This window comes from Nanorana parkeri, unplaced genomic scaffold (genome assembly GCF_000935625.1).
Source record: "Nanorana parkeri isolate BGI_ZX_2015 unplaced genomic scaffold, ASM93562v1 scaffold498, whole genome shotgun sequence".
Lineage (NCBI taxonomy): Eukaryota > Metazoa > Chordata > Amphibia > Anura > Dicroglossidae > Nanorana > Nanorana parkeri.
The window spans coordinates 852,410-873,919 of NW_017306766.1; positions in this window are offsets into that span (position 1 = coordinate 852,410).

The window sequence follows — 21,510 nt, forward strand, 5'->3', positions numbered from 1 at the left end:
ATGGGGTCGAAGTGGCATAGTAACAGGTTACCCAAGTAACGCAGCCGCTAATGTGAAGGCTATTGTGCCGATGCAAAGGAAGCAGTACATCTCACTTTGACTTTTGGTTAGAACTTTATTGAAATGTGACAAATAGCTGTGAGTTGCAATGTGTTGCGTCTCAGTTGCATTTGCCCCAAGTGAAAAGTTTTATGTATAAACTGCCTGGCCAAAAAAAATAGAAGTTACGCGCTCTAATATTTCATTAGACTGCCTTTAGCTTTGATTACGGCGCGCATTCGCAGTGGCATCGTGTTGATGAGCTTATGTAATGTTGTAACATTTATTTCCATCCAGAGTTGCATTAATTATTCACCAAGATCTTGTAGTGATGATGGGAGAGTCAGACCACTGCGGAAAGTCTTCTTCAGTCAGACAGTTTACTCCAGACAACAATTCTCAATGGGGTTACGGTCTGGACTCTGTGGTGTCCAATCCATGTGTGAAAATGATGTCTCATGCTCCCTGAACCACTCATCCACAATTTGAGCCCAATGAACCCTGTATTGTCATCTTGGAATATGCCCAATTTTTTCAGGAAAGAAAAAATCCATTGATGGAAAAACCTGTTTAATCAGTATGTTTAGGTAGGCAGCTGGCCTAATTTTTTTGGGGACATAAAGTTGCTGAACCTAGACAAGACCAACTGAAGCAACCCCAGATCATGCACTTATCCAATGGAAGACCTATTTGCTTTTGGCCAGATAGTGTACATCCTACCGATAATAAGTACACAGGTATCAGATTGGAGAAAAGGAAACCACCGTTTTTGGCAAGCTCTCATTATGCTTTCATTGGATTTATGATATAGCTCAATTTTTCTGATCTGGGTGCTGTTTTGCATAAAAAAAACAATCCTGTGCACATAGTACATATAAAACATTTACTTTTTGCCGTTTATCACGTCTCAATATATGTTGTCTTTTCTCAATCAAATTTCTAATGACAAGATTCTCAGGTGACTGCTGTGACAGGAAGAACAACAGAGCAGTGCCAAATGTGGCTGTGCTATAAAAAGCAATGATCTTAGAAGAGAAGTCGTCCCCAGTCGTGTCCTAGCTTTTTGTAAAATGGAGAAGTTCATTGAGTTAAGTAACATAACAGTTACTGTGACAGCTACTTTTAAACTGGGCTTCCCTTTGATTACCTAGCTGTTCCTTTTTTCATTAGGATATGGCCATGCACGCATCATTTTACAGAAACCCATTAGAAGAATTGGATCCATTTAGTAAAAAAAACAAAACGTCAATTAATGGTGACAAAGTAAGAAATATCACCTAACAGAAGTAAATGGAATAGGTTATTGTATTTTTTTTGTATACTGTAGCTATAAAGAATAAAAATAAAATATATAAACAACTCGAGGAAGAATTTTTATAACACCTTGCAGTGGGGCTACCCCTGTACTGCAAGGGTTAAGTGCTTGTTTTCTTCTAGGGACTCAAATAAAAAAGTTATAGTCGCCCGAATTCTCGGAGCTGGAGGGCTGTGACCGCACTCCCTCCAGCCTGTCTCCTTTTCTGCTACAGCAATCGTATGTCCCTCGGCATTCCCCTCCAATACAGCCTATTGGGCGTGATGACTCGAGGATCCTTGGACAGCTGCAGCGGAGGGGGAGAGAGGCTGGAGGGACCGGTCTTATGCTCCGCTCACATCTAGGCGTCAGCGTTTTTTGTGTGTATTTTGTGAAGCGGTTCTTTTTGTGCGCGTACATGAAGACGTTCGTTTTCTTAAGCAGATCGAAATACATTGCAGTGAATGAACAAACATGCACAGAAATGTGCAAAGCGCTTGTGTCACGCATTTCCATTGAAGTTTTATGCAGCCACAAAAAAAGCTCATGTACTTTTTCTAGCGACAGGTGTTTTGCAGCTTGCGACTAAACTCTCAGATATGAGCAGGGGCCATTGAAATGAATGGGATTCCTTGTGTTGAGAGTTTAAAGAACTGTAATGTACTTTGGTAAAGTTGATTTCCTTTTAAGTATATAAACAGATTCTTTGCATATTGTTTGTTATTATTAAACATTTAATCCCAGACACTCTATGTATGTTTTTAATAACTACTCCTGTAAATTAAAGTTTACAGGAGTAAGCAATTGGCGCGCGGCAATTTAAATTCAATGGCGTTATATTCGCGGGACAATCGCTGAAAAAGGTACATGTACCTCCTCTTTGCGACACGCACCACTTTTTTGAATCACGATCGTGCATAATTGCAGGTAAAGTATTACGTGCGATCTGCCTGGCAGGACTGGGGTGCAATTAGAAAATAATGGCACTGCCAGCGCGATCGGCGGTGGTGTGTGATTCCTTGGCCGCGCGGCAATCCGCACGTTTTCGTGCATGATTGCCGCGTGGCCACAGATCGCACTAGTGTGAGCCTAGCCTGAACGGTGGTTGCAGCCAAAGATTTTCCAATTGGCTCCTTCGATCTTCTGATCGAGGGATGCCGGGCGGAAGGGTGCTGACAGGCACCCACTGTGCGATTTATGCTGGATAATGAAGAACCAGCTGAAATTTGCATTGTGTGTGGTCGGCTTAAGACGGGTGGGCCGCGCAACACGTGCATTTCTATGGACCAGCTGCCAACACCATAACAACCCATTATGCTGTGTGGCCAGGCTGTCTGCACCATAGAAATGCATGGCGCTGTGCAGCCAAGCATGGATAAGGCAGGGGGCAGAGTACCAGTGGCTATTGTTACTGTGGGCAGACCCAGCAGCTATATTTACAGTCACAATACCGCCAATACTGAAATTTTCTTCTGCTAAAGGTCCTGGTGCTTTCCCCATCTGGAAACTACTGGTTTAAAAAAATCAAATCTGTAATATGTCAGTCATTTCTCACTACATATTCACCGCCACATACACTGCAAATACCCTAAATACAGGTATTCCTCACTTAACGTTCCGTTCCTACAACCAGGTCGTTAAACGAATTGGTCGTTAAGCAGGGAACTGTATACGGTACTGTACTGCATTAGTACACTACTCTATAGTGTTGCAGTACTGTACAGTGTACTGCAAATCAGTCAATAAAGTACTTACTGAGACCCGCAGTGGAGAACGGAGTACAGCACTTCCGCCGGCGAGACGTCGCACTGCCGCTGCCACGTTCCCGCACGTAAGGTCAGAGAGCTGGTCGCAAAGCAGGCAAGTCGTAAAGTGAGGAATATCTGTAGTGAAATTTAGAGTCACAAGATCCAGGATGGTCATACAAAAGGCCCAGTTTCTGGTATGAAATTAGAATTTAGACATTTACCTGGTGATGTGTGCTTTGTACTTTCCTTTTGGTATTCATTACATGACTTGTCTTCCTCCTCCATTCTCCATATAGCTGTATGTACTGCTCTGACTGTAGACATCTCCTGCATTCTCAATCATCTGTGCTGCATCTTGTATACAGGTTTTGTTTGTGCCATTTACCTGCCATTTAAATGCTACGGAGAACAGTATAAATGGCAGCTGAATTCGCCTCCTGTTTGCAATTCCGTGTGACAGATAGTGGTAGTTCATAAATAACATGTTAATTATTCATACACTTGTGGTTCTACATTCCTTCTGTGAATTGACTGAAAGAAATGCTGGCTAAGTCAATGCCCTGAGAATGATCCATTAGCCACAAATAGGATTTGCAGGTAACTATAGAGAGTCGGGATCAGATTTCTGCTGTAGCCGGAATCTGTCATTTAACATGCATTAGGGGGAAATGCAGAATTTGTCTCAGTTGAAAGCAGTCTAATTGGATGCTCTTGTTACCATAGTCATAGCCACGTCTTGGTATAAACCACAAAATAATAATACATCTAATTAGTACAGATATGTCATTCTTGGTTATTGCTTACTTCAGATGGCCCTAGACATATATATTTGATGTCAGCGGGTTTTAAATCCGTTACCATGCTAATTGGCCACTGTATCAGATGTATTTTTCATGTTTAGTGCCTAAAGTAATGTATACGTGTAGCACAGGGCTCAAAATTTCTACTCGCCCCCTTGCAATTGGCGAGTGAAAATTGCCCGTGAATTAATTTCCACTCACACCGATGCAAAGACTGAGTGCCCGACTACTGGATGAGTTTGTGGGGGCTTCCTGTGAGCCGTAGCTCACCTCCGTGTGCCTTGCCCATGTTAAAGATGGCCGCCGCATTATGAACCTTATTAAAGATGGCTGCCACATTTTAAACCTTATTAAAGATGGCTGCCGCATTATAAACCTTATTAAAGATGGCTGTGTGTGTTATGCCCTGTGCGTTGCGCTCTGTGTGTATGTGTTATGCCCTGTGCATTGTGCTCTGTGTGTATGTGTTATGCCCTGTGCATTGTGCTCTGTGTGTATGAGGTGGTGCCCCGGCGACCAGGTCTCACTTTGATCAGAGCAATTCCCCTAAAAATGCCTTTTTATGAAGCATCTACTTTCTAGACTGGGATGATGACACAGTTATGTTATCTATTTCTTTCTGTGTTCACAAATCGGCCCCAATGCTGACACAGTGGGGGGAATTTATCATTATCATAGCGAGTGTTTGAACTTGCACGGAATATATTTGACGCACTTTGCGCCAGATTTATGATGCTTGTTTAATGTTGTTCATAAATGAGGTTTAATAAACTCCGGGAAATTAGACTCGCAACTCCAGGCAAAAAGCTTAACTGTCGCTTCTTGAAGAAGTGGTCATGGGGACTTCTTAAGTTGTGATTGTTTTGTTAGGCGATGCTCCAGTTTCAGACAGCCACAGCACAAGCGCAGATGTAAACCGTTGCAAACTTTCGCAAAAACAGGCGCAAAGCACGCGCATTTGGAAAAATAGTGCGAGATCTGTTCAAAACAGGCGCACATATTAAAGACAGATGTGCACATAAAAATGCTCTAAGAGACTAAAACTGTCGCAATTGCTTTGATGAATTCCCCCCATTTCCCCTGCTACAGACTTCCATTGCTAGCCATACACTGATCCAACTTTGGCTGTTTCCTGTTGTCAGCCAGAATTCGATCCTTGGGTGGCTCTGTTGGCACCATCCAGCTCGATAAAAGCTATTCTTTCAATTGATTTTTGTCAAAAGAGATGGGTAGAAAATTGTTGGCAAACGGTAACTGTGGCCAGCTGTCATAATACAATAGCTGGCAGGGGAGATTCCTTCATCCATACTCTTTAACGTGGATGGGGAAACTGAGTAAGGTGTATGGCTAGCTTTACAGTGTTGCAGTCAGATCATGGATGGAGGGGAGACTGAGGAAATCAGACTGCATGCCGGAGCAAGAGCCATCATCTCAGCAAAGGCAATGTAACTCAAGCATGGTTTTTAATGCTGAAAGGTAGAACAGCTCTTTTTTTTTTTTTTTTTTTTTTTTTTAGTTTTTTAGGAGTGTGTGTGTGAGTTTAATATATATTGGCACTGATCGCTGAGTGTTTGTGCTCCTCTGCTCCCTCCCGCCTGTCACAGGAGGTCGAACTCTCCTCCTGCACCACCCTGCTCAGCCTCCTAATAGCGGTCTCTCCCAGCAACGCCCTGTTTGGCCTCCTGACAGCTTCTCTCCTCCCTGCATGGCGCTGGTCTGTGGCGGGTGAGAGCAGTGGGACTCAGGGGACATAAACCAGCGGGGAGAAGGGAAGCTTGGATGCACCTTATTTTCGGCCCCTTTTTCGGCCGTCTTGGTACTATCAACATTTTGCCTATTGTACCATTTTCGGCCAACTTTTAGATGCATCCCTAATATATGCAGCTGGACTATCCAGAGTCGCCCTGGAGTCTGTTCAACTTTGGTATTTAGCCATCATCCAACACAACAAGACTTCTTTTGTTTTTGGAAGAATCTGCTTTGAACACAAATATTTACATTCTGGATACAAGTTAGTAAATTCTATCTTTGTCAGGAATGACTTTGCAGATTTATGAAACTGTATAGCAACTCATTAATTTGTCCAAAATACGAATATTTCAAATTATCGATCGTTGAAAGTCATTTCTTCTTGTAAACCCATTGTTTCTCAGGGCAGCGTGCCCAGTCCATCTATTTCAAACTGACAATGTGAGACTACAATACTGTATTAACATTATGTGAATCATGTTCCCTGGTATCAATTCCCTTATTCAATTAGCGGCTAATTTCACCATCCTCATTAAAATAACATTGTTGCAATCCTGCCAGGCAGTTAATATTAAAACCATCTTAAACAAGGGTTATTTTCAGTGTAAACCACAAGCCAAATCCGATCAGTAGAACTGGTGTTATGTGCAAATCTAGACCTTTCCTGTAAAAGTTGACCTTGGTCCTACCTCCCCAAAAACTGGTGATATACTGTACAAATAGATTTCTGTGAGCTGAACGAAAGAAATCTAACATTTTTCTTCCTCCGCTGCCAGAATACCCAAACAATGACTGATTGGCTGACAATTTTTGCCCTGGCTCCTTTACCAAAAGTCGATTGAGTAGTCGACTTTTGTGAATCCGACATGGCCATCCACTGTTAGAATTTTGTCCAATTTGTTTTAATCGGCCACAATTCTAAGGATCGATTCACTCCAGCAGCCATGCAGTTTAGCTTTTTTTTTTCCGTTAGAACTTTATTAAAATGTCACAAGTGACATTTCATTAAGTTCTATGGGTATGCAGTACTTCTTTTTTTAAGTGCACACAACTGCAACACCTGAGCACATATGAAACAAGGCAAACTGCCTTGACTGGCGTTGGGGTTGTGCTGAAATAAGTATCCAGTGCAGTACCAACACATTGGATGTGTAAAGTGTTGTAAAGTAACTACCACGCCAAGCTTGCTCCAGTGATGGACTACAATCTCACTTTCTTTTACTAATTTGTATTGCAATTATAGTTCATCACAGGAGCGAGCTTGGAGCGGTGGCTATTTTACAACACACACAGGGACCACGGGAAATAAAAATAGCCACCCTCCAGAAGGAACGACAATGTCGGCACCAATTCAGAGATGATTTGAGGATCTACAGCTGAGTGATACACAAATAAGCTACATTTTTGTGAATAGTTAAGGTATTTGAATGTATTTTTAGGATTAACTCCTGAGTTTAGTGTCACTTTAATGTAGATAAAGCATTTTGTCCATTACTTCGTGTTATTAGTCTATTATGTACATTTTGTATAAAAATAAAGAATATATTTCTTGTTATTTTAGGTCTACATTTAACTTCAATAATTTTTTAGTCATTCTACTCATAGCTGGTCTGCATGGGAATTAACTCTTTTTTTATATGGCATGATTAAACTCATTCTTTAACCGGAAATGAGGACAACACCCATATCCCTGGGAAAATCCAGCAAAGGCATATGCACACTATGTACAAGTTACATTTTCCATCTCTTTTAAAGCACAGACCTACATGGACAAAACATATTGGAACCTCTAAACCAAAAATCCATTTTCTGGGCTGAAATCTTACTTTCCATGTTAGGGTAAACCTCGATCATACTCACAGCTTTCTGCTGTACTATAATATGCACAAAAGAATAATAGGCTGATATTGGTAGGGAAATTATTTTAGTATGAATGTCCAGCATCTTATGGCATTGGATTATATAAAGTATATGTAGAAAAACCGATCACTAAAATCTCAAGATAAAGCATGTAAATTTAATTTCAGAAGACATTTTCTAACTCTCTAAAATCTGTAACATTCATTAAAAGAAAAATACTTGCCGTTCCTGCCATGAAGGCCCTTTTTCAGACACTTCCTGTTATGGGGTGACAAGGTTCGCCCCATGTCTTCCAAATTCAAGATTGTATTGTCACAAAGGGCTCCAATGGAGTCTACAAGTGACCGTTTCAAAACATAATGCAGAGCATGGTCCATTGTTTTCACCATCAGGAAACCCACCCTGAGAAATGCCATGCATGTAGACAGGACGTGCCTACAAAGAGGCTTCAGGAGATTATCCTTTTGTAGAATCTCAGAGCTGCTAAACTAAAAGGTGAAACAAGTATTTTATGTAAAAAGGAAAGTTGTTTGTGATACACAGTTCAAGGGCAAACTAAATTTAATTTGGTTAGGGTTTACATCTACTTTGAGAAACTTCGGTCCTAGAAAAATGGGTTTGCTTACTTACCCTAAGTAACTAAGCATTTGGTCATTTTTCTGATGACTCCAGCTAGGCTGTTCTGTTGAATGGTAATTTGATCTACGTTTTCTTATTTTTAGACTGCATTTGTCCACCCTCATGACATTAAGTCATGTGGATTATGTGCAATGTGTTGTATGTTCTGCACTGGGATTAAATGGTTAAGTGGAGTAAAGCTATAGTTTTTCAAAGCCCATATGTTCCTGACTGTTTTCTGGAACCTTCTCAATCTCTAATGTACCTACATCAGCCTATACCAGCCAGGGCTTTGTGAAACCTTCGTGTTCCCTCAGAGGTTGCTAGCGGTTTCATGACCAATGAACAATTTCTATGTCTCATGACTTCCATGACATCAATAATCTTTAGCTGTCCGTAAGGGGGACAGTGTAAATGTGCCCTTCTCCCATTGACCTCTAATTTAAGAAGGTCCGTTGGCCATATATGTAAGGGACCACTACACTGACCACCAATGAAAGGGGGGCACTCACTGCAGTTTTATTTTTCTGGCCATTATTATTATTATTCATTTTATTTAATTGATATTACTGAAGACCGTTAAAGAGCTGGCGGGGTGTTAAAATTATATGCTAGGTATTGTTTTGATATATTTATAACTTACTAACTTTGCTTATGTACTGTGAGTTGTACATATAATCATTTGGCAGGAATTCCCTGAGACATATAAAAATAGGATTCTCTGTGTGAAAGGTTGAGAAATGCTGACCTGAATGATGAACATTTTAGCTTTGCTTGCAGCAAATACTATTTGAGGACATAAGCTAGTTTTGACAGTGTTTTGAAACGGTCAATTAAGAGCTATAGCATTGCCCACAAAAAAAACTATCCAATCACAATGTTTAGGGGAAACTAGCTTGTGGCCAAGGGAAGGATCCTAGGATCTTTTTTTGTCATTGTATATACATTGCCTTGCTAGAAAGGTGTGGCTATAGGGCTGCAACAACTAATCAATATAAGCAATAATGAGAATCCAATGTCAACGATTCTCATTTTTGATTAGTTGATGGCGATTAGTTGATTCAGCTCAGCCAGCCTCCCCCCCCCCACCATCCTGTGCCTCTGCTGCTCCCAGTGCCCCCTCTTTTGCTGGCGGTAGAAACCCATCGTCAATACCCATCCAGCAGGTAGGAGCAACAGCCAGCCTGCTGTTGGCTATTTTAAATTGCAATAGCCAATAGCAGACTGGCTATTGCACCCGCCTGCTTTAAATCAGCAGAGGAGGACCTAAAGGAGAACTTTCTCCATCAGTTTCTCCAGCAGGCAGTGGGCGGGTGCAATAGCCAGCCTGCTATTGGCTATTGCAATTTAAAATAGTTAATAGCAGGCTGGCTAGTGCCCCCAGCCACTGCCTGCTGTGTTTACAACTGTCCTTTCCTAGCTAAAGTTATTGAAGTGGAAAGGTGACACTAGGGGTCTAATAGACCCCTAATGGCACCTTAAAGAGAACCTGTCATCTCCAATGCCATCACATAGGAGGCTGTGTGATCGCAATAATAAAAAAAAAGTTTAAAACAATAAAGTTAAATACAAATTTAAAATACTGTCTCCCCCTCTCTCCGGAATTTTACAATTCAGATTATTTTAAATCCATGGAACGAAATAAAATGTCTGACCTTATACATGCAGTTATTAAAAAAGGTCAGAAAAGTTTCCACCTGAAAAATTCTGCTACAGGATGTTATGGTGCCATTAATTTCAGTGGCACCCCAAATAATCCTACTGCCCGCAGTGCGGTTGCCCGCACTGGAATGCGTGGTACCGCAATGCTTCAAGCAAATAATGTGCATATGGTTTTATTCTGAAGTAGACTTAGGTTTTTAACACTCAATTTGTGTATTTTATGTTAAATAAAAGATGGTGTCTTAATTTTTTTTATTTTATCCGATGAATCAAAAAAATAATCGGCCAACTAATCGATTATTTAGATAATCGTTAGTTGCAGCCCTATGTGGCTACTTCGGGATCCTAGAACTTCATTTAATACAAGGACTGCATGGTCAGTGATTGCCCCCTTAGGTTATAGACGGGTTTCTTTTAACAGTGAACTTCGAAATTCTAATTTCACTAATCCTAAAAGACCAAGAACAATAGCTACAAATTCCAGGGAACTTCTTGTATTTTCCTTCTCACTCTCTTGGTGTGTTTTGTGCAGACCATTTCCTGTGTAGGTTGAAACTTGATTGAAGGGATTGTAATGCTTTTATTCATAGTCTGTCTGGATTAATTTATTTTTATCTTTTCTTTCCAGGTCCAAAGAGGTTCCAGGCTCGCGTTCAAAGAGGTCAAGTTGTGGGCTTTCTTATCTTGCTTTTTTGTGTAAGTATAAAGAAAGATTAGGATCCTTTTTATATTTAATGTCCTAAAAATGGTCACATTTGGTATAAAATAATCTTTGTGTGTTTTGCAAATTATAGACACTCACTTTACCTATTCAGGATAGAGTGACAGTGCCTTCTGTTAGATCACCCGCCCCCCTGTCCCAGCAAGGTATTTCCACCCATCCATTCTCCTTCACAGTCTACTCACTACTTCAGGCTCTTGCTCTAAGGTAGTGGGGCTTGCGTGGGATAGGAAAGCATGTGACCTTCCCCGTGTAGCAGTGCTTGGGTCTGAGTAGCGAATGGCTTGTTAGAATTTTGGCTGATTCTGGTGAACCATCTAAAATTCTAATGCCAGCCTTACTTAGATTAGACTCCTGTAGTGGTAAGGTGGTGAGTGAACCTGGATCAATTGGCATACATTGCTGGGGGGTTGGGCTGTCCCCATATTAAAATAACCTCACAGGCATGTGCCTTTAGCTCAATGCACCACAAAAGATATAAGCAGTGGTACCAGCCCTGACTGTGTATATCTATCAGACTTGGTCAATGCCATGAATAATGTGTTTCAAATTTGGTTTTCATTTCACCAGTTTGTATGAGCAGTTTTAAAGCCAACCTGTCAGGAAAGAATTACAGGGGCTGCCATTTCTGATTCACTTTTGAAAATACTAGTTGCTTGGCTGTTATGCTGACTTGCTGGTTTCTATACTTTTTAAGTCACTGACCCAGAAGGTGGTGCTCCAGCATACCAAGCCAGTCCATCATGGGTTCAGATAAAGCCTCATGGGGGCTGTTTTTTTATACTGTTTGGATTGCTATTTCGTTATGCCAACTAAAGGAAAGATACTTAAGGATGATGTACTTACAGTGGGTAGACGATTAACTGAAGCCTGCTTTGAAAGTTTTCACTTTTTTAGTTCTTGGAAGGTCTTTCATCTTGCCAATTGATATGCTTTTTTTCTCTCCAAGATTGAGGTTTAATAACACATAAATCCATCCTTGCATTAGCAAGTTATGGTAATTAATGCAAAAAATGTATTGAGCAGAGATGTTTTAATAGAGGATAAAACTGCTTACAAAGCTGTGGGTTATGGGAGAGCTGTTATTAATTTTGACCTCATCAGGACAATTTAGGTTCCAGTATTTGCCTATGGCCCCTCAATGTATATACATGGGTGGCACAATTTCTAAGCATAATTACGTATTTGTTTCTCAACGCTGCACAATTATGGTTGTTTGAAATCTATGGAAATTAGTTTAGTATTAAACTCCTACTCCTTGTCTGATTGAAGAGAGCTGGGCCAGTAACTCTGATCTCAAACAGTATATAGTCGGGTACCTACATTTCAGTATTTCAGCATGGTCTTGGGGTCCAACTGCTTACTTGGTGTATGCTTTACATTACTTTCTGTAGAGTACTCTTTCTGAATTTTCTATCGTTTTTTTTATATTACATGTCTTTTAGTTACATGTGTGTCTTTTGAAGCCTTTTTATCATTTGTATGTAGATGCCCTGCCCACCTTTTGGGATATGAAAGTAGGACTGAAACAAAAACCTTCTTTTTTTTTTCTATGGTTTAGATAGCTTTGTTCAGCTACTGCAAGAAAATATTGGGTACATTCAAGTATGGAGGAGCATGTTAGCCCGCATTTATATTTCAGTATGAGCGCTTTCAGGTGATATTTTTTTTTTTTTAAAGCATTTTTGGCATGTGGCGTTTTCAGGCCTGAGCATTTTTATTTTGGCCAGTGGAAAGCTAGTTACTAGAAGGAAGAGATGGTTGTTCATTGCAAATGGGGGCTTACTCATTGCCCTTCATGTGTGATTGGTTGAGAGATGGCCTTTGGGGCCGGTTCACACCAAAAAGTCAGCGTTCCAGTGCGTTCGGCCTCTGGAACGCAAGCCGGCCGGCTCCCTGCGTTCAGGGGAGGGAAGGGGCGTTGCGTTGCATTGAAGTAAATGGCACTGTAGCCACGCTTGCACCCGGAACGCAGGCACATTAGTGTCTGCGTTCCGGTCCGGTGCGATCTGCAAAAATAGTGCTTGTAGTATTTTTGCAGATCGCACGCGACTGGAACGTAGACATTAATGTGCCTGCTTTCCGGGTGCGGGCGATCTCACTGCGGGTGGGGGGCATGGCTGCGGTGCCATTGACTTCAATACACTGTCACGCCCCCTCCCACCTCTAAATGCAGGGAGCCGGCCGGCTTGCGTTCCAGAGGCCGAACGCACTGGAATGCGGACTTTGTGCCCTGAGTTACCTCAGACTAGGGTATCTCTGGAAAGCAGTCCCTAGCCCTGAGTAAACTCAGACTTAGGGTATCTCTGAGCTCCCACAGGCTTCCTTTTCTCCATTCCTGTTATCTGAGCAAAATAGTGGGGAAGTAAACCGAAGGAAAGTATGTACTATATGGGAGAGGGCCATTGAATTAAACCTGTTGCTTTGCCCTGCATGGGCAAGGTTTACTTTAAGGCAGCAGCACATTCTGCAATATTATCTGGACTCATTTATCAAAATGTTAAAGGAAGTACTGTGAGGGGAATTTATCAAAACTGGAGCAGTTGCCCATGGCAACCAATCAGCTTCGGTCTTCAGTTTGTTCCCTTAAGATTTGAAAATGAAAGAGAGAAGCTGATTGGAGCAGCTGTGCATGGCAACCAGATTTTCTCTGCTCCAGTTTTGATAAATCCCCCTCTGTTATTTATACATTGTTTGTTATAGTTGAGCTAAATAAGAGGGGTCCTTTAGTTCACGTGGAAAACATATGCACAAAGACCTGTGCTTTTTAGTCATGGAGCCAGTATTTGAATGCAGAGACTTTAAAAAAAAAAAAGAAATATCCTGAGAAAAACATGGAGGCTTGCATTGCTGACATTCTGCAAATTCTAGTTGCATGGCTCTCATGCTCACCCCCTGGCTTCTATACTTTGAGTCCCTGACCCAGAACAAGTATGTAAATAAGGAAGTCTGACTTTTTCCTGATCTGCATATTTTATGAGGTCAGCAATGACGGTCCCCATATTCTGTTTAGGACATGTTTTCTTTGCAGCTGGCTTTACACCTGTACATTGCATTTACATACAGTAATACATGTTACTATGTGCATTATGCTGTGTTGCCACTTATCACATGAGATGATGTATCTCAAGCATGTACAGAAGTCATATCACCAGTGGCTGCCCAGTTGTAAAGCCTGGAAAATGCTGGACCCAGAAGAAGACAGGCACAAAATGTCAGCTATAGAACAAGAAGGAGCCCAGGCATCACATTGCTAGAGGGGGGCACACTAAAGTGCCGTATGGCAAAAGCCCACCCATCCTAAATGTGGTCAAGTTCTGCTGCAAATGTGCTGCCAGTCCCAGTAAAATAGGCTTCTGTAACCCAGAAAAATGTCCATCACAAGTGTAAAGGGACCATAAAGCGAGTTTTTTTTGTTGCCCTCAAATGATCCCATTTTTTGTAGTAAATGTGGCACTATATCTGTATAGCAAGCCGACCATACACTGGTAGATATTGGTGCGAACAGTCATACGAAAGATCTCATCAGAACATTCGATAATGCCATCAGAGATTTAATGAATATTGTTTGAAATTTCGTATGATTTTATCATTTGATTTAGGAATGAATGGCACTTCCCGAACGAAAACCACATTTATTGTTAGAATTTCATTTGTTCAGAAATTTTCCATCTGCTGCTCCCACTTTTTTTGTCACTATGATCAAAATCGTTCCCTCATTTGACTCCATGAACTATTAGAAAATTGCACAAAAACAAAGGTAATTCTAACCGTGTACACCCATGTTAAGTAACATCTATTGTTCAAACAGTGTGTGTCCAGCAGACAGGACCCTATGGCTGCAAACTTCACTCGGCACCATTCTGTCCCTCTCACTTTACACAAGGAGGCTCTATTTATAGATGCTGGGAGAAAGGAGTCCCAATGAACAGATCTGCGTTCAGAGAAATATTCTGAGAGCAACTCCCACACAAGCGACTGACGGTCAAGGTCACATGCAAGGGTGGTCTGGCCCTGCCTTCCCATTGAAAGCATTCTGCTCGGACAGCCTGGGCTAAAGGATACATACTCACTTAAGACTTTGCATTTGTGTCGGTGAGCAATAAGATCATAAGAAAACCCCCTTTTAAAACCTGCTGCTCATCTGTGTCTTCCTCTATTACTAATACACCTCATGCTCAATGTCTGTACTGCTTTGGCCTACTCACTGTCTTTGAAAGTAGATTTTGAGTTTGTAACTTGGTGAATGATTTTGTGCTGATTTATAGATACTAGCTTGCTATTAAACAATACTCTGCGCTTTGCTGCATCTTTTGTTAAGTGTCATTTAGTTGGAGGTTACACTGAGGCTCAGTTTTATTACAGTGTTTTTTAATGTAAAGCATTAACAAATGTAAACCATAGGCGTAGAAGTGACAGACCTGGAACACGCATGCAGGAGATTAATAGTGGGGTGAAAGGGAATGCTGAGTCATGTTCTGTGCTGACCTTCAAACTTTTATAGTTGTTGTTTGATTTTATGTTTTTATATTACATCTGATTTCTAATTTTATTCCTTTGGTTAGTTTTAAATAATGTATTTAGTGTAGTAGCTTGTGTTCTATAAAGTTTGGTAGATTTTAGTTTAAAGCCCAACTCCGGGCACAATTCTCTTACCAAGGTCTAATTGACAAGTGCCTTTGCACTAAAGCTACCTGCTTTAGCTCTTATTCCCACAGTCACAAATACAGGCATATGTAACATACGCCCATACACATACATATGTAAACGCCAGTAAGTGCACACCTGCCTAAAGTGTATTGTCCCCATCCAATCCTACAGACACAGATACGCAACAGCTTCTGCCGCTGCAAATATAGCCTATAATCTTCTTTACATACGGGTGAAAGTGCAGCTCCTTCTGAACTACTTTGGCTGCACCAGCTGTAAGCAGTGCAGATCTCATACACTTTTTAGCGTTGCGGTTGTATCACCACTCCGGTCCTGCCCATAATAAAAGGAGCCTGGGGCCATTTGCTTTGTAATTGGCCAGGACAACAGGAGAACTAAGATGGGATCTCGGCACTGAGGTCTTTCTGAGATGTGGCACTTGCAACTGAATCGGCCAGTGAAGTTTAGTGGGAACCGGACTTCCACTAGCATTTAGAGAAGAAGAATTGCGGGGAGAAGACAGCATTTCTTATTATGGCAGGTGGTTTTAGAGGAGAATCACTAATCAACTTGCTGAACTCTAGTAAGATAATATTACCCCGAGTTGGCCTTTAAGGTTTATTTACCTGATAACTTACCTTTCAGAACACTCTTGGCAAACTTGTGGACTACAGAGGCACTCATTTTGCACAGATAATGACTTTATTGAACTTTTAATAGATTTTGTAAATATGACGCTACCAGAAGTTATTAGGTACACTTCAACCAAAATTAAAAAAATATATCTTAAAATTCACACAGGGAGTACAGCCTACCTGTGCAGTACTTTTATTTTTAATTCGGGCATTACTGTTTACCAGGCTGCCCCGTTACCATTTATTGGTAATCTTGCGATCTGGGAACCCCTGATAACTGTGATGTGGGAGAGCTATTCCCAGACACACCCACTCTTCTGCAGTCTCGGGAACACAGAGAGTCTGATGTGAATAAGTTATGTCACAAAGGGTTTGCTTACAGCAACCATTCAGAATAAAACTTTCCTTACTTAGTGAGGCCTTTTCTCTATTCTGGTATTTGTGAGTCCAGGTTTAAGTTGACCTTCCAGGAAACTGCTAAAAACACAGTTAGAATACATTTGTATAAACAGATTATTATTGTCTCCAACCAGTCTTGTGGTGCAGGTATGCTGTGAAATGCAGAGGGTCGCTCGCACAGCACAACAGCCATTTAGAGAATGTCTAGTGTTTTTATCTCTCAATACTATGTGACATCACTGCCCTTTGTCCAATCAGAGAATGCTTAGTATTCATTGGTTAAAAACCAAAAACCTAGGCATTCTCTGAATGGCTGCTGTGTCGAGCAAGCGACCCTCTGTGTTCAGCTACTACAGTATTTTACAGAATCTCCGTGGCTCTACCGGGTATGAAATATGTATACCTGCATTATGCCAAGCTGGAGCAATGTAACTATGCATAAATATGTATACCCGGAGTTCTGCTTTAAGCTGCCTACTGCAGCCTGTAGCTTATGACAGCTGCAGGCATCTATGGTGCCACATTCCTTTTACATCATATATTTGTGTATAATAAAAATCATGCCAGACACAAGCCTACAGATTGCAGTGGCTCTGTACTTGCATGTAAAAAATAGTAATTAATGACTCTCTATATTTTGTGGAAGCACAGATGTTGCATGTCTCTGTCAAAGTGTACTGAACATTACAGAATTCCATACGGCACGTCATTATTCTACAGTGCTCTACTTATCTCCTTGTCTTATTTTAACAACATGCAGTGTCAGTGTAAATGTCAGTTTATATTTCAAACTAAATATAAAGTTACAATTCATTTTTGTCACCTGTCAAGGTTTTGTAATTGGGTTTTAATGACTCTTGTTATTTATACATCTTTGTCTCTCTGCATGGCTGGAAATACTACAGCGCCATTTTTTATTTTAGAGCTTCCTGTGTCACCTGTCTGCTATTTGGAGAATAAAGTTTGTCCTCCTACTGACTACACAGCATAACAGAGGTGTGTAAATCACAAGACTGGCTGCAAAGAAATAAGATTATTTTGCAGGTGAATTAGGTCACATTCTTGTATAAGTACAGTTTATTTAGCTGTTTAGACAAGCATTTTCCTATCTTTTTTTAACATGGAAAAACACTTAGGGAACACCTGCTAATATTTACTATGTCAAGGTACTATGTCTAGCTTGAACAGTAAGTTGGTGTTTATGAATAAATAAAAGAAAACTGAATGTGTCATACTCGGAGCATTTGACACCCAGAGCTGTTCTATATGTCAAAAAATGTTTTAGGCAATAATTAAATGAAACAAATCATGATAAAACTCAGACAGTGTAGTGTTCCCTCACATTGGTGGTCAGTGGAGAAAGCCCCTATTACATTGGTGGTCAGTGGAGAAAACCCCTATTATGTTGGTGCTCAGCGGAGAAAGACCCTATTGTGTTGGTGGTCAGTGGAGAATGCCCCTATTACAGTGGTGGTCAGCCAAAAAAAAAGCCCCGATGACATTGGTGTTCAGCAGAGGCAGTGCCCTTATGGCAATGGTGGCCAGCAGAGGCAGTGCCCCTATGGCATTGGTGGTCAGCGGAGAAAGCCACACTGTTAGGTTAGACTCTTTGGCATATTTTTATTGTAGACTGTGTACCTACTGGGGAGAAATGTAGATATCCCATCATATGTGTTCCTATTTTCGCACTGTATCTCATTGCTTGATGAAGGGACCTTGTGTCGCCCTAAAACGTTTTTTTTCTTTTTTTCTGCGATATGATCAATTGAAACATCAATAAAGGCATTTTGATTAAGAGGATGGTGGTGTGCAGGTGACTCTCTCCATTCTCTTGTTTGTACTGGTGACCATTGTCACAGACAGAAAAAAAGTGCAGGGAAATCCAAAATGTTTGAGTAGTCCTGAAAGCACAAGGTGAGGGTAAATCTTCCAATGCGGACACTTGTTCTGTAGCAACTGTCAAAGGGCAGGTTCACACCATTTTCTGGACCAGATCTGGTCTAGAAAATGGTGTTAACCGGCCCACAGTTCCAGAGCATTACAGACCAGACAAAATGAGACATGCAGTATATTTCTGGTCTCGTGTGCTATGGACTGCGCTGGTGTGAACAGAGGCCAGAAATAGCATAGGGATACATTAGGATGCATTTTGGGTCCGAAAACAATCTGGTCTGGAGATGATGTGATGTGAATGGGCCCTAAAAGGGGAATTCACCTCACTTTTAGCAGATGTTCATTAACTTCTTGTGTCTCTGGAACAGGAAGTGAAGGGACATTTCCCCAATGGTACACAGATAGCAAGCAAAAAACCTTACAGGGGACTAACCTTTCGCTACTCTAATCAAAACTAAATAAAAAAAAGACTATAGATAAACTATAGGGTCCATTCACACCTAGGTACAGCAGAAAAAATATGTTGCAGTTCTGATTTTCAATGCATTGGTAGTCCATTAAAATTAAAGGGTTGTCTTAATGCAACGCATGTTAAAACCTAAAGGTGTAAAAAAAAGTTCAATTTGGAAACCCCTACTGTACTTTCACATTATATCTGCAGTTCCACATACTAGTAGGAACTAGTATTGTGATACAACCATTCTAGTAGGCCTCTCTGAATGCGGCTTTGTTTGCGTTTCTAGATCTTTATCCTCCAAGCCGTGTAACTAGAGTAGGAAAACAGGCTCTGAGAGGCTATGACCCCTCTACAAAGGAGGGGTCAGGAGAAGATGGGTAATATTCAACCAAGTTTTGCTACATCATGACATTTTCAATGGTATTCAAGCCCACATGAGTATGACTAAGTTTGCAAGGTCAAAGGTGATATCGGCAGACATTGCAGCAAGTACAGTATATACACACTAGGCATTTGATATGTTGTACACATTACTTTCTTCAGGGTCTGTAGAAATTCAGACACAATGTTAAAGAAGAGCAATAAAACAGATTAAGAGATGAATTTGCTATAAGATTGCAGATTGGTACATTCTTTCCTTCTTCAGCTACTCTAAAGAAGCAAATGTAAAAATAGATACACGTGCTGTCCCAGTGGAGGCAGCTTGCAGTCTTCTCCTCCAACTCCAGCAAGAGTTTAGAATCAAATCATAAAAAGAGAGTGCCTCTCAACTCCTGAGATGACATCAGCACTTGAGGCTTAAACTTCTTACACGCAGAAAAAGCAGGATGAGATCATTCAAAAACCCAGACCTCTTAGGCCATGTTCACACTTGTCCTGCGTGTCCCGGACCCGATTGCGCACAGCGTTTGCGGTGCTGCCCAATTGATTTCAATAGGGTTATATCCGTGCAGCAATAACTGAAAAAAGGTACATGTACCTTTTTCTGTGACGAGCACCGCATGGTTTTCTCTGCCTGCAAATGTGCACGATTGCACTTGTGGAATTGCGATGGAAAACCACATGACTTGCTGGCCGCGATTGGGGTGCCATTAGAAATGAATGGCGCGACAAGCGCAATCAGCGGTTGTGCGCGATTCCGTTACGGCGCAGCGGTCAGTGCGGTTTCGAGCATGATCGCCGCACGGTCACGGATCACCCACGTGTGAACCGGGCCTTTTACCTTAAGACTCCAAAAGAAAGCCAAACAAATAAAAGCAGATAATCCTTAAATCGCATGCATCCGAAATGTCTCAAACAGGAAACATTTTGTGAACGTTTCATCACTCCCATGTGAGTGTTTAAAAGTGGGGAAAAAAAAATCAGTTGTTACATCTGGCAATGTTCTTTTCGACCCAGATCCTTGCGCTGTTAATGAATAGTCATCTGTCCTGTTAGTACACGCTGCAATGACGGACTCCCCGTGACTGTGTTGCTCCTTGCAGTACCTGGGTACCCTTTGATTCTTCCACCCTCTAAGCCTCACTCTAAAGTAGCAACACCACAATATAAAAGAAGCCTCTGACCACTTCTTAAGTCCCCGTTCACACCAGGGCGTTTGTAGCTCATAATTTCCAGCACGAAAAAGCTCAGCACAAGAAATCCTATTGATTTCTATAGTCTCCGTTCACGTCTCAGCACAGCGTCGCACTGAGAAAGAAGGTGGTCACTGGAAAAAGGTACACAAGCTTCTTTTTTTGGGCAGATAAGCATGATTAGGAATAGGAAAAAGGGTCACCTTGCACTGATCTCCCTAAAAAGAGGCGTATACTTCAGAGGCTTGAGCTCAAAAATACGAGCTACAAACGTCCTGGTGTGAACAGGGCCTTGGTGTGTGTCTGTTTTGACTAAAAAATGAATGTGTCTTGCACTGTTAAATCTGTTGCCAGCCTTTGCAAGACCTATCTGCCCAGGATAACAGGCACAGGGGTCATACATGCACAAAAATGTGTTGCGTCTATTTCAATAACCTAAGAGGCAGCCTAATTTCCAGTAGGTATGCCTCTAATTCTGTCAGCAATTTGCATGATAAATGTCCTGCAGAGTGTTTATAGGGCATGTGTTAAACCGGAAATCACTATTAAGGACTACAACGGTAATGCTTTAATCATTTCTCCTTCCTTTTCAAGTTTCAGTATACCTCGCTGAACCAAATTAAAAACAACATTTAACAGATTTCAGATTTCTAGAGGGCAGATAGGGGTCTGAGTTTCTAGCAGCACTGTGATCTTTACTCGTCACAGCTTGCATACTTCGCATTAATGAGATTGCTAGTGATAATGAAGATCCTTATTTGCTCAAAGTCTTATTTGCTTCTCAACATGACATTTTTACTTTAAATGGAATTTGTGGTTTAAATCCAATTCTGATGCTTTAAACAGAACTCCAACCAAAAATAACTAAAAGTGAATAGCCTATTCAATGATAAAATAACAAAACCAAGAGATTTTCCTGCTGTACTTTTTCTTCCACTAGAAATCCTAGTTTGATGGCCAGCATCATTCAAACCACTCCCTTTAGATTAAGTCATCCTGGACCCGCCCCAGTGTGTTACGAGAAAAGAGAAGCAGCGCTCTGCTTCTAACAGCATGCTTCTTGTCAGCACATAAACTAATTGGCTCCTTGTAATGCTACTTCCTCTCACCCTCCAGCCCTGCTGTACATGTATGGCAAGAGGCTGATACCAGAGCAAATTTGGATACTGATTACGTTTACAAAATGCATCGTTTATATGTACCCAGAGTTTAACATAGGGCGATACTGCCAGAATGTTGTGGGGAATTAGAGGCTGATAGGATGGAGGTCAATTGTAGAAGTATTATTTTTTTATCTAAACAAAGTTAAAGTGCAGGTAACAAGTATAGTCACCCAGTGAACTGGAAATGCTATCCAGATAACCCTGTGAATGTGAGGAAGTCCTTTCAAATCCACTAGATTCATTAGGCT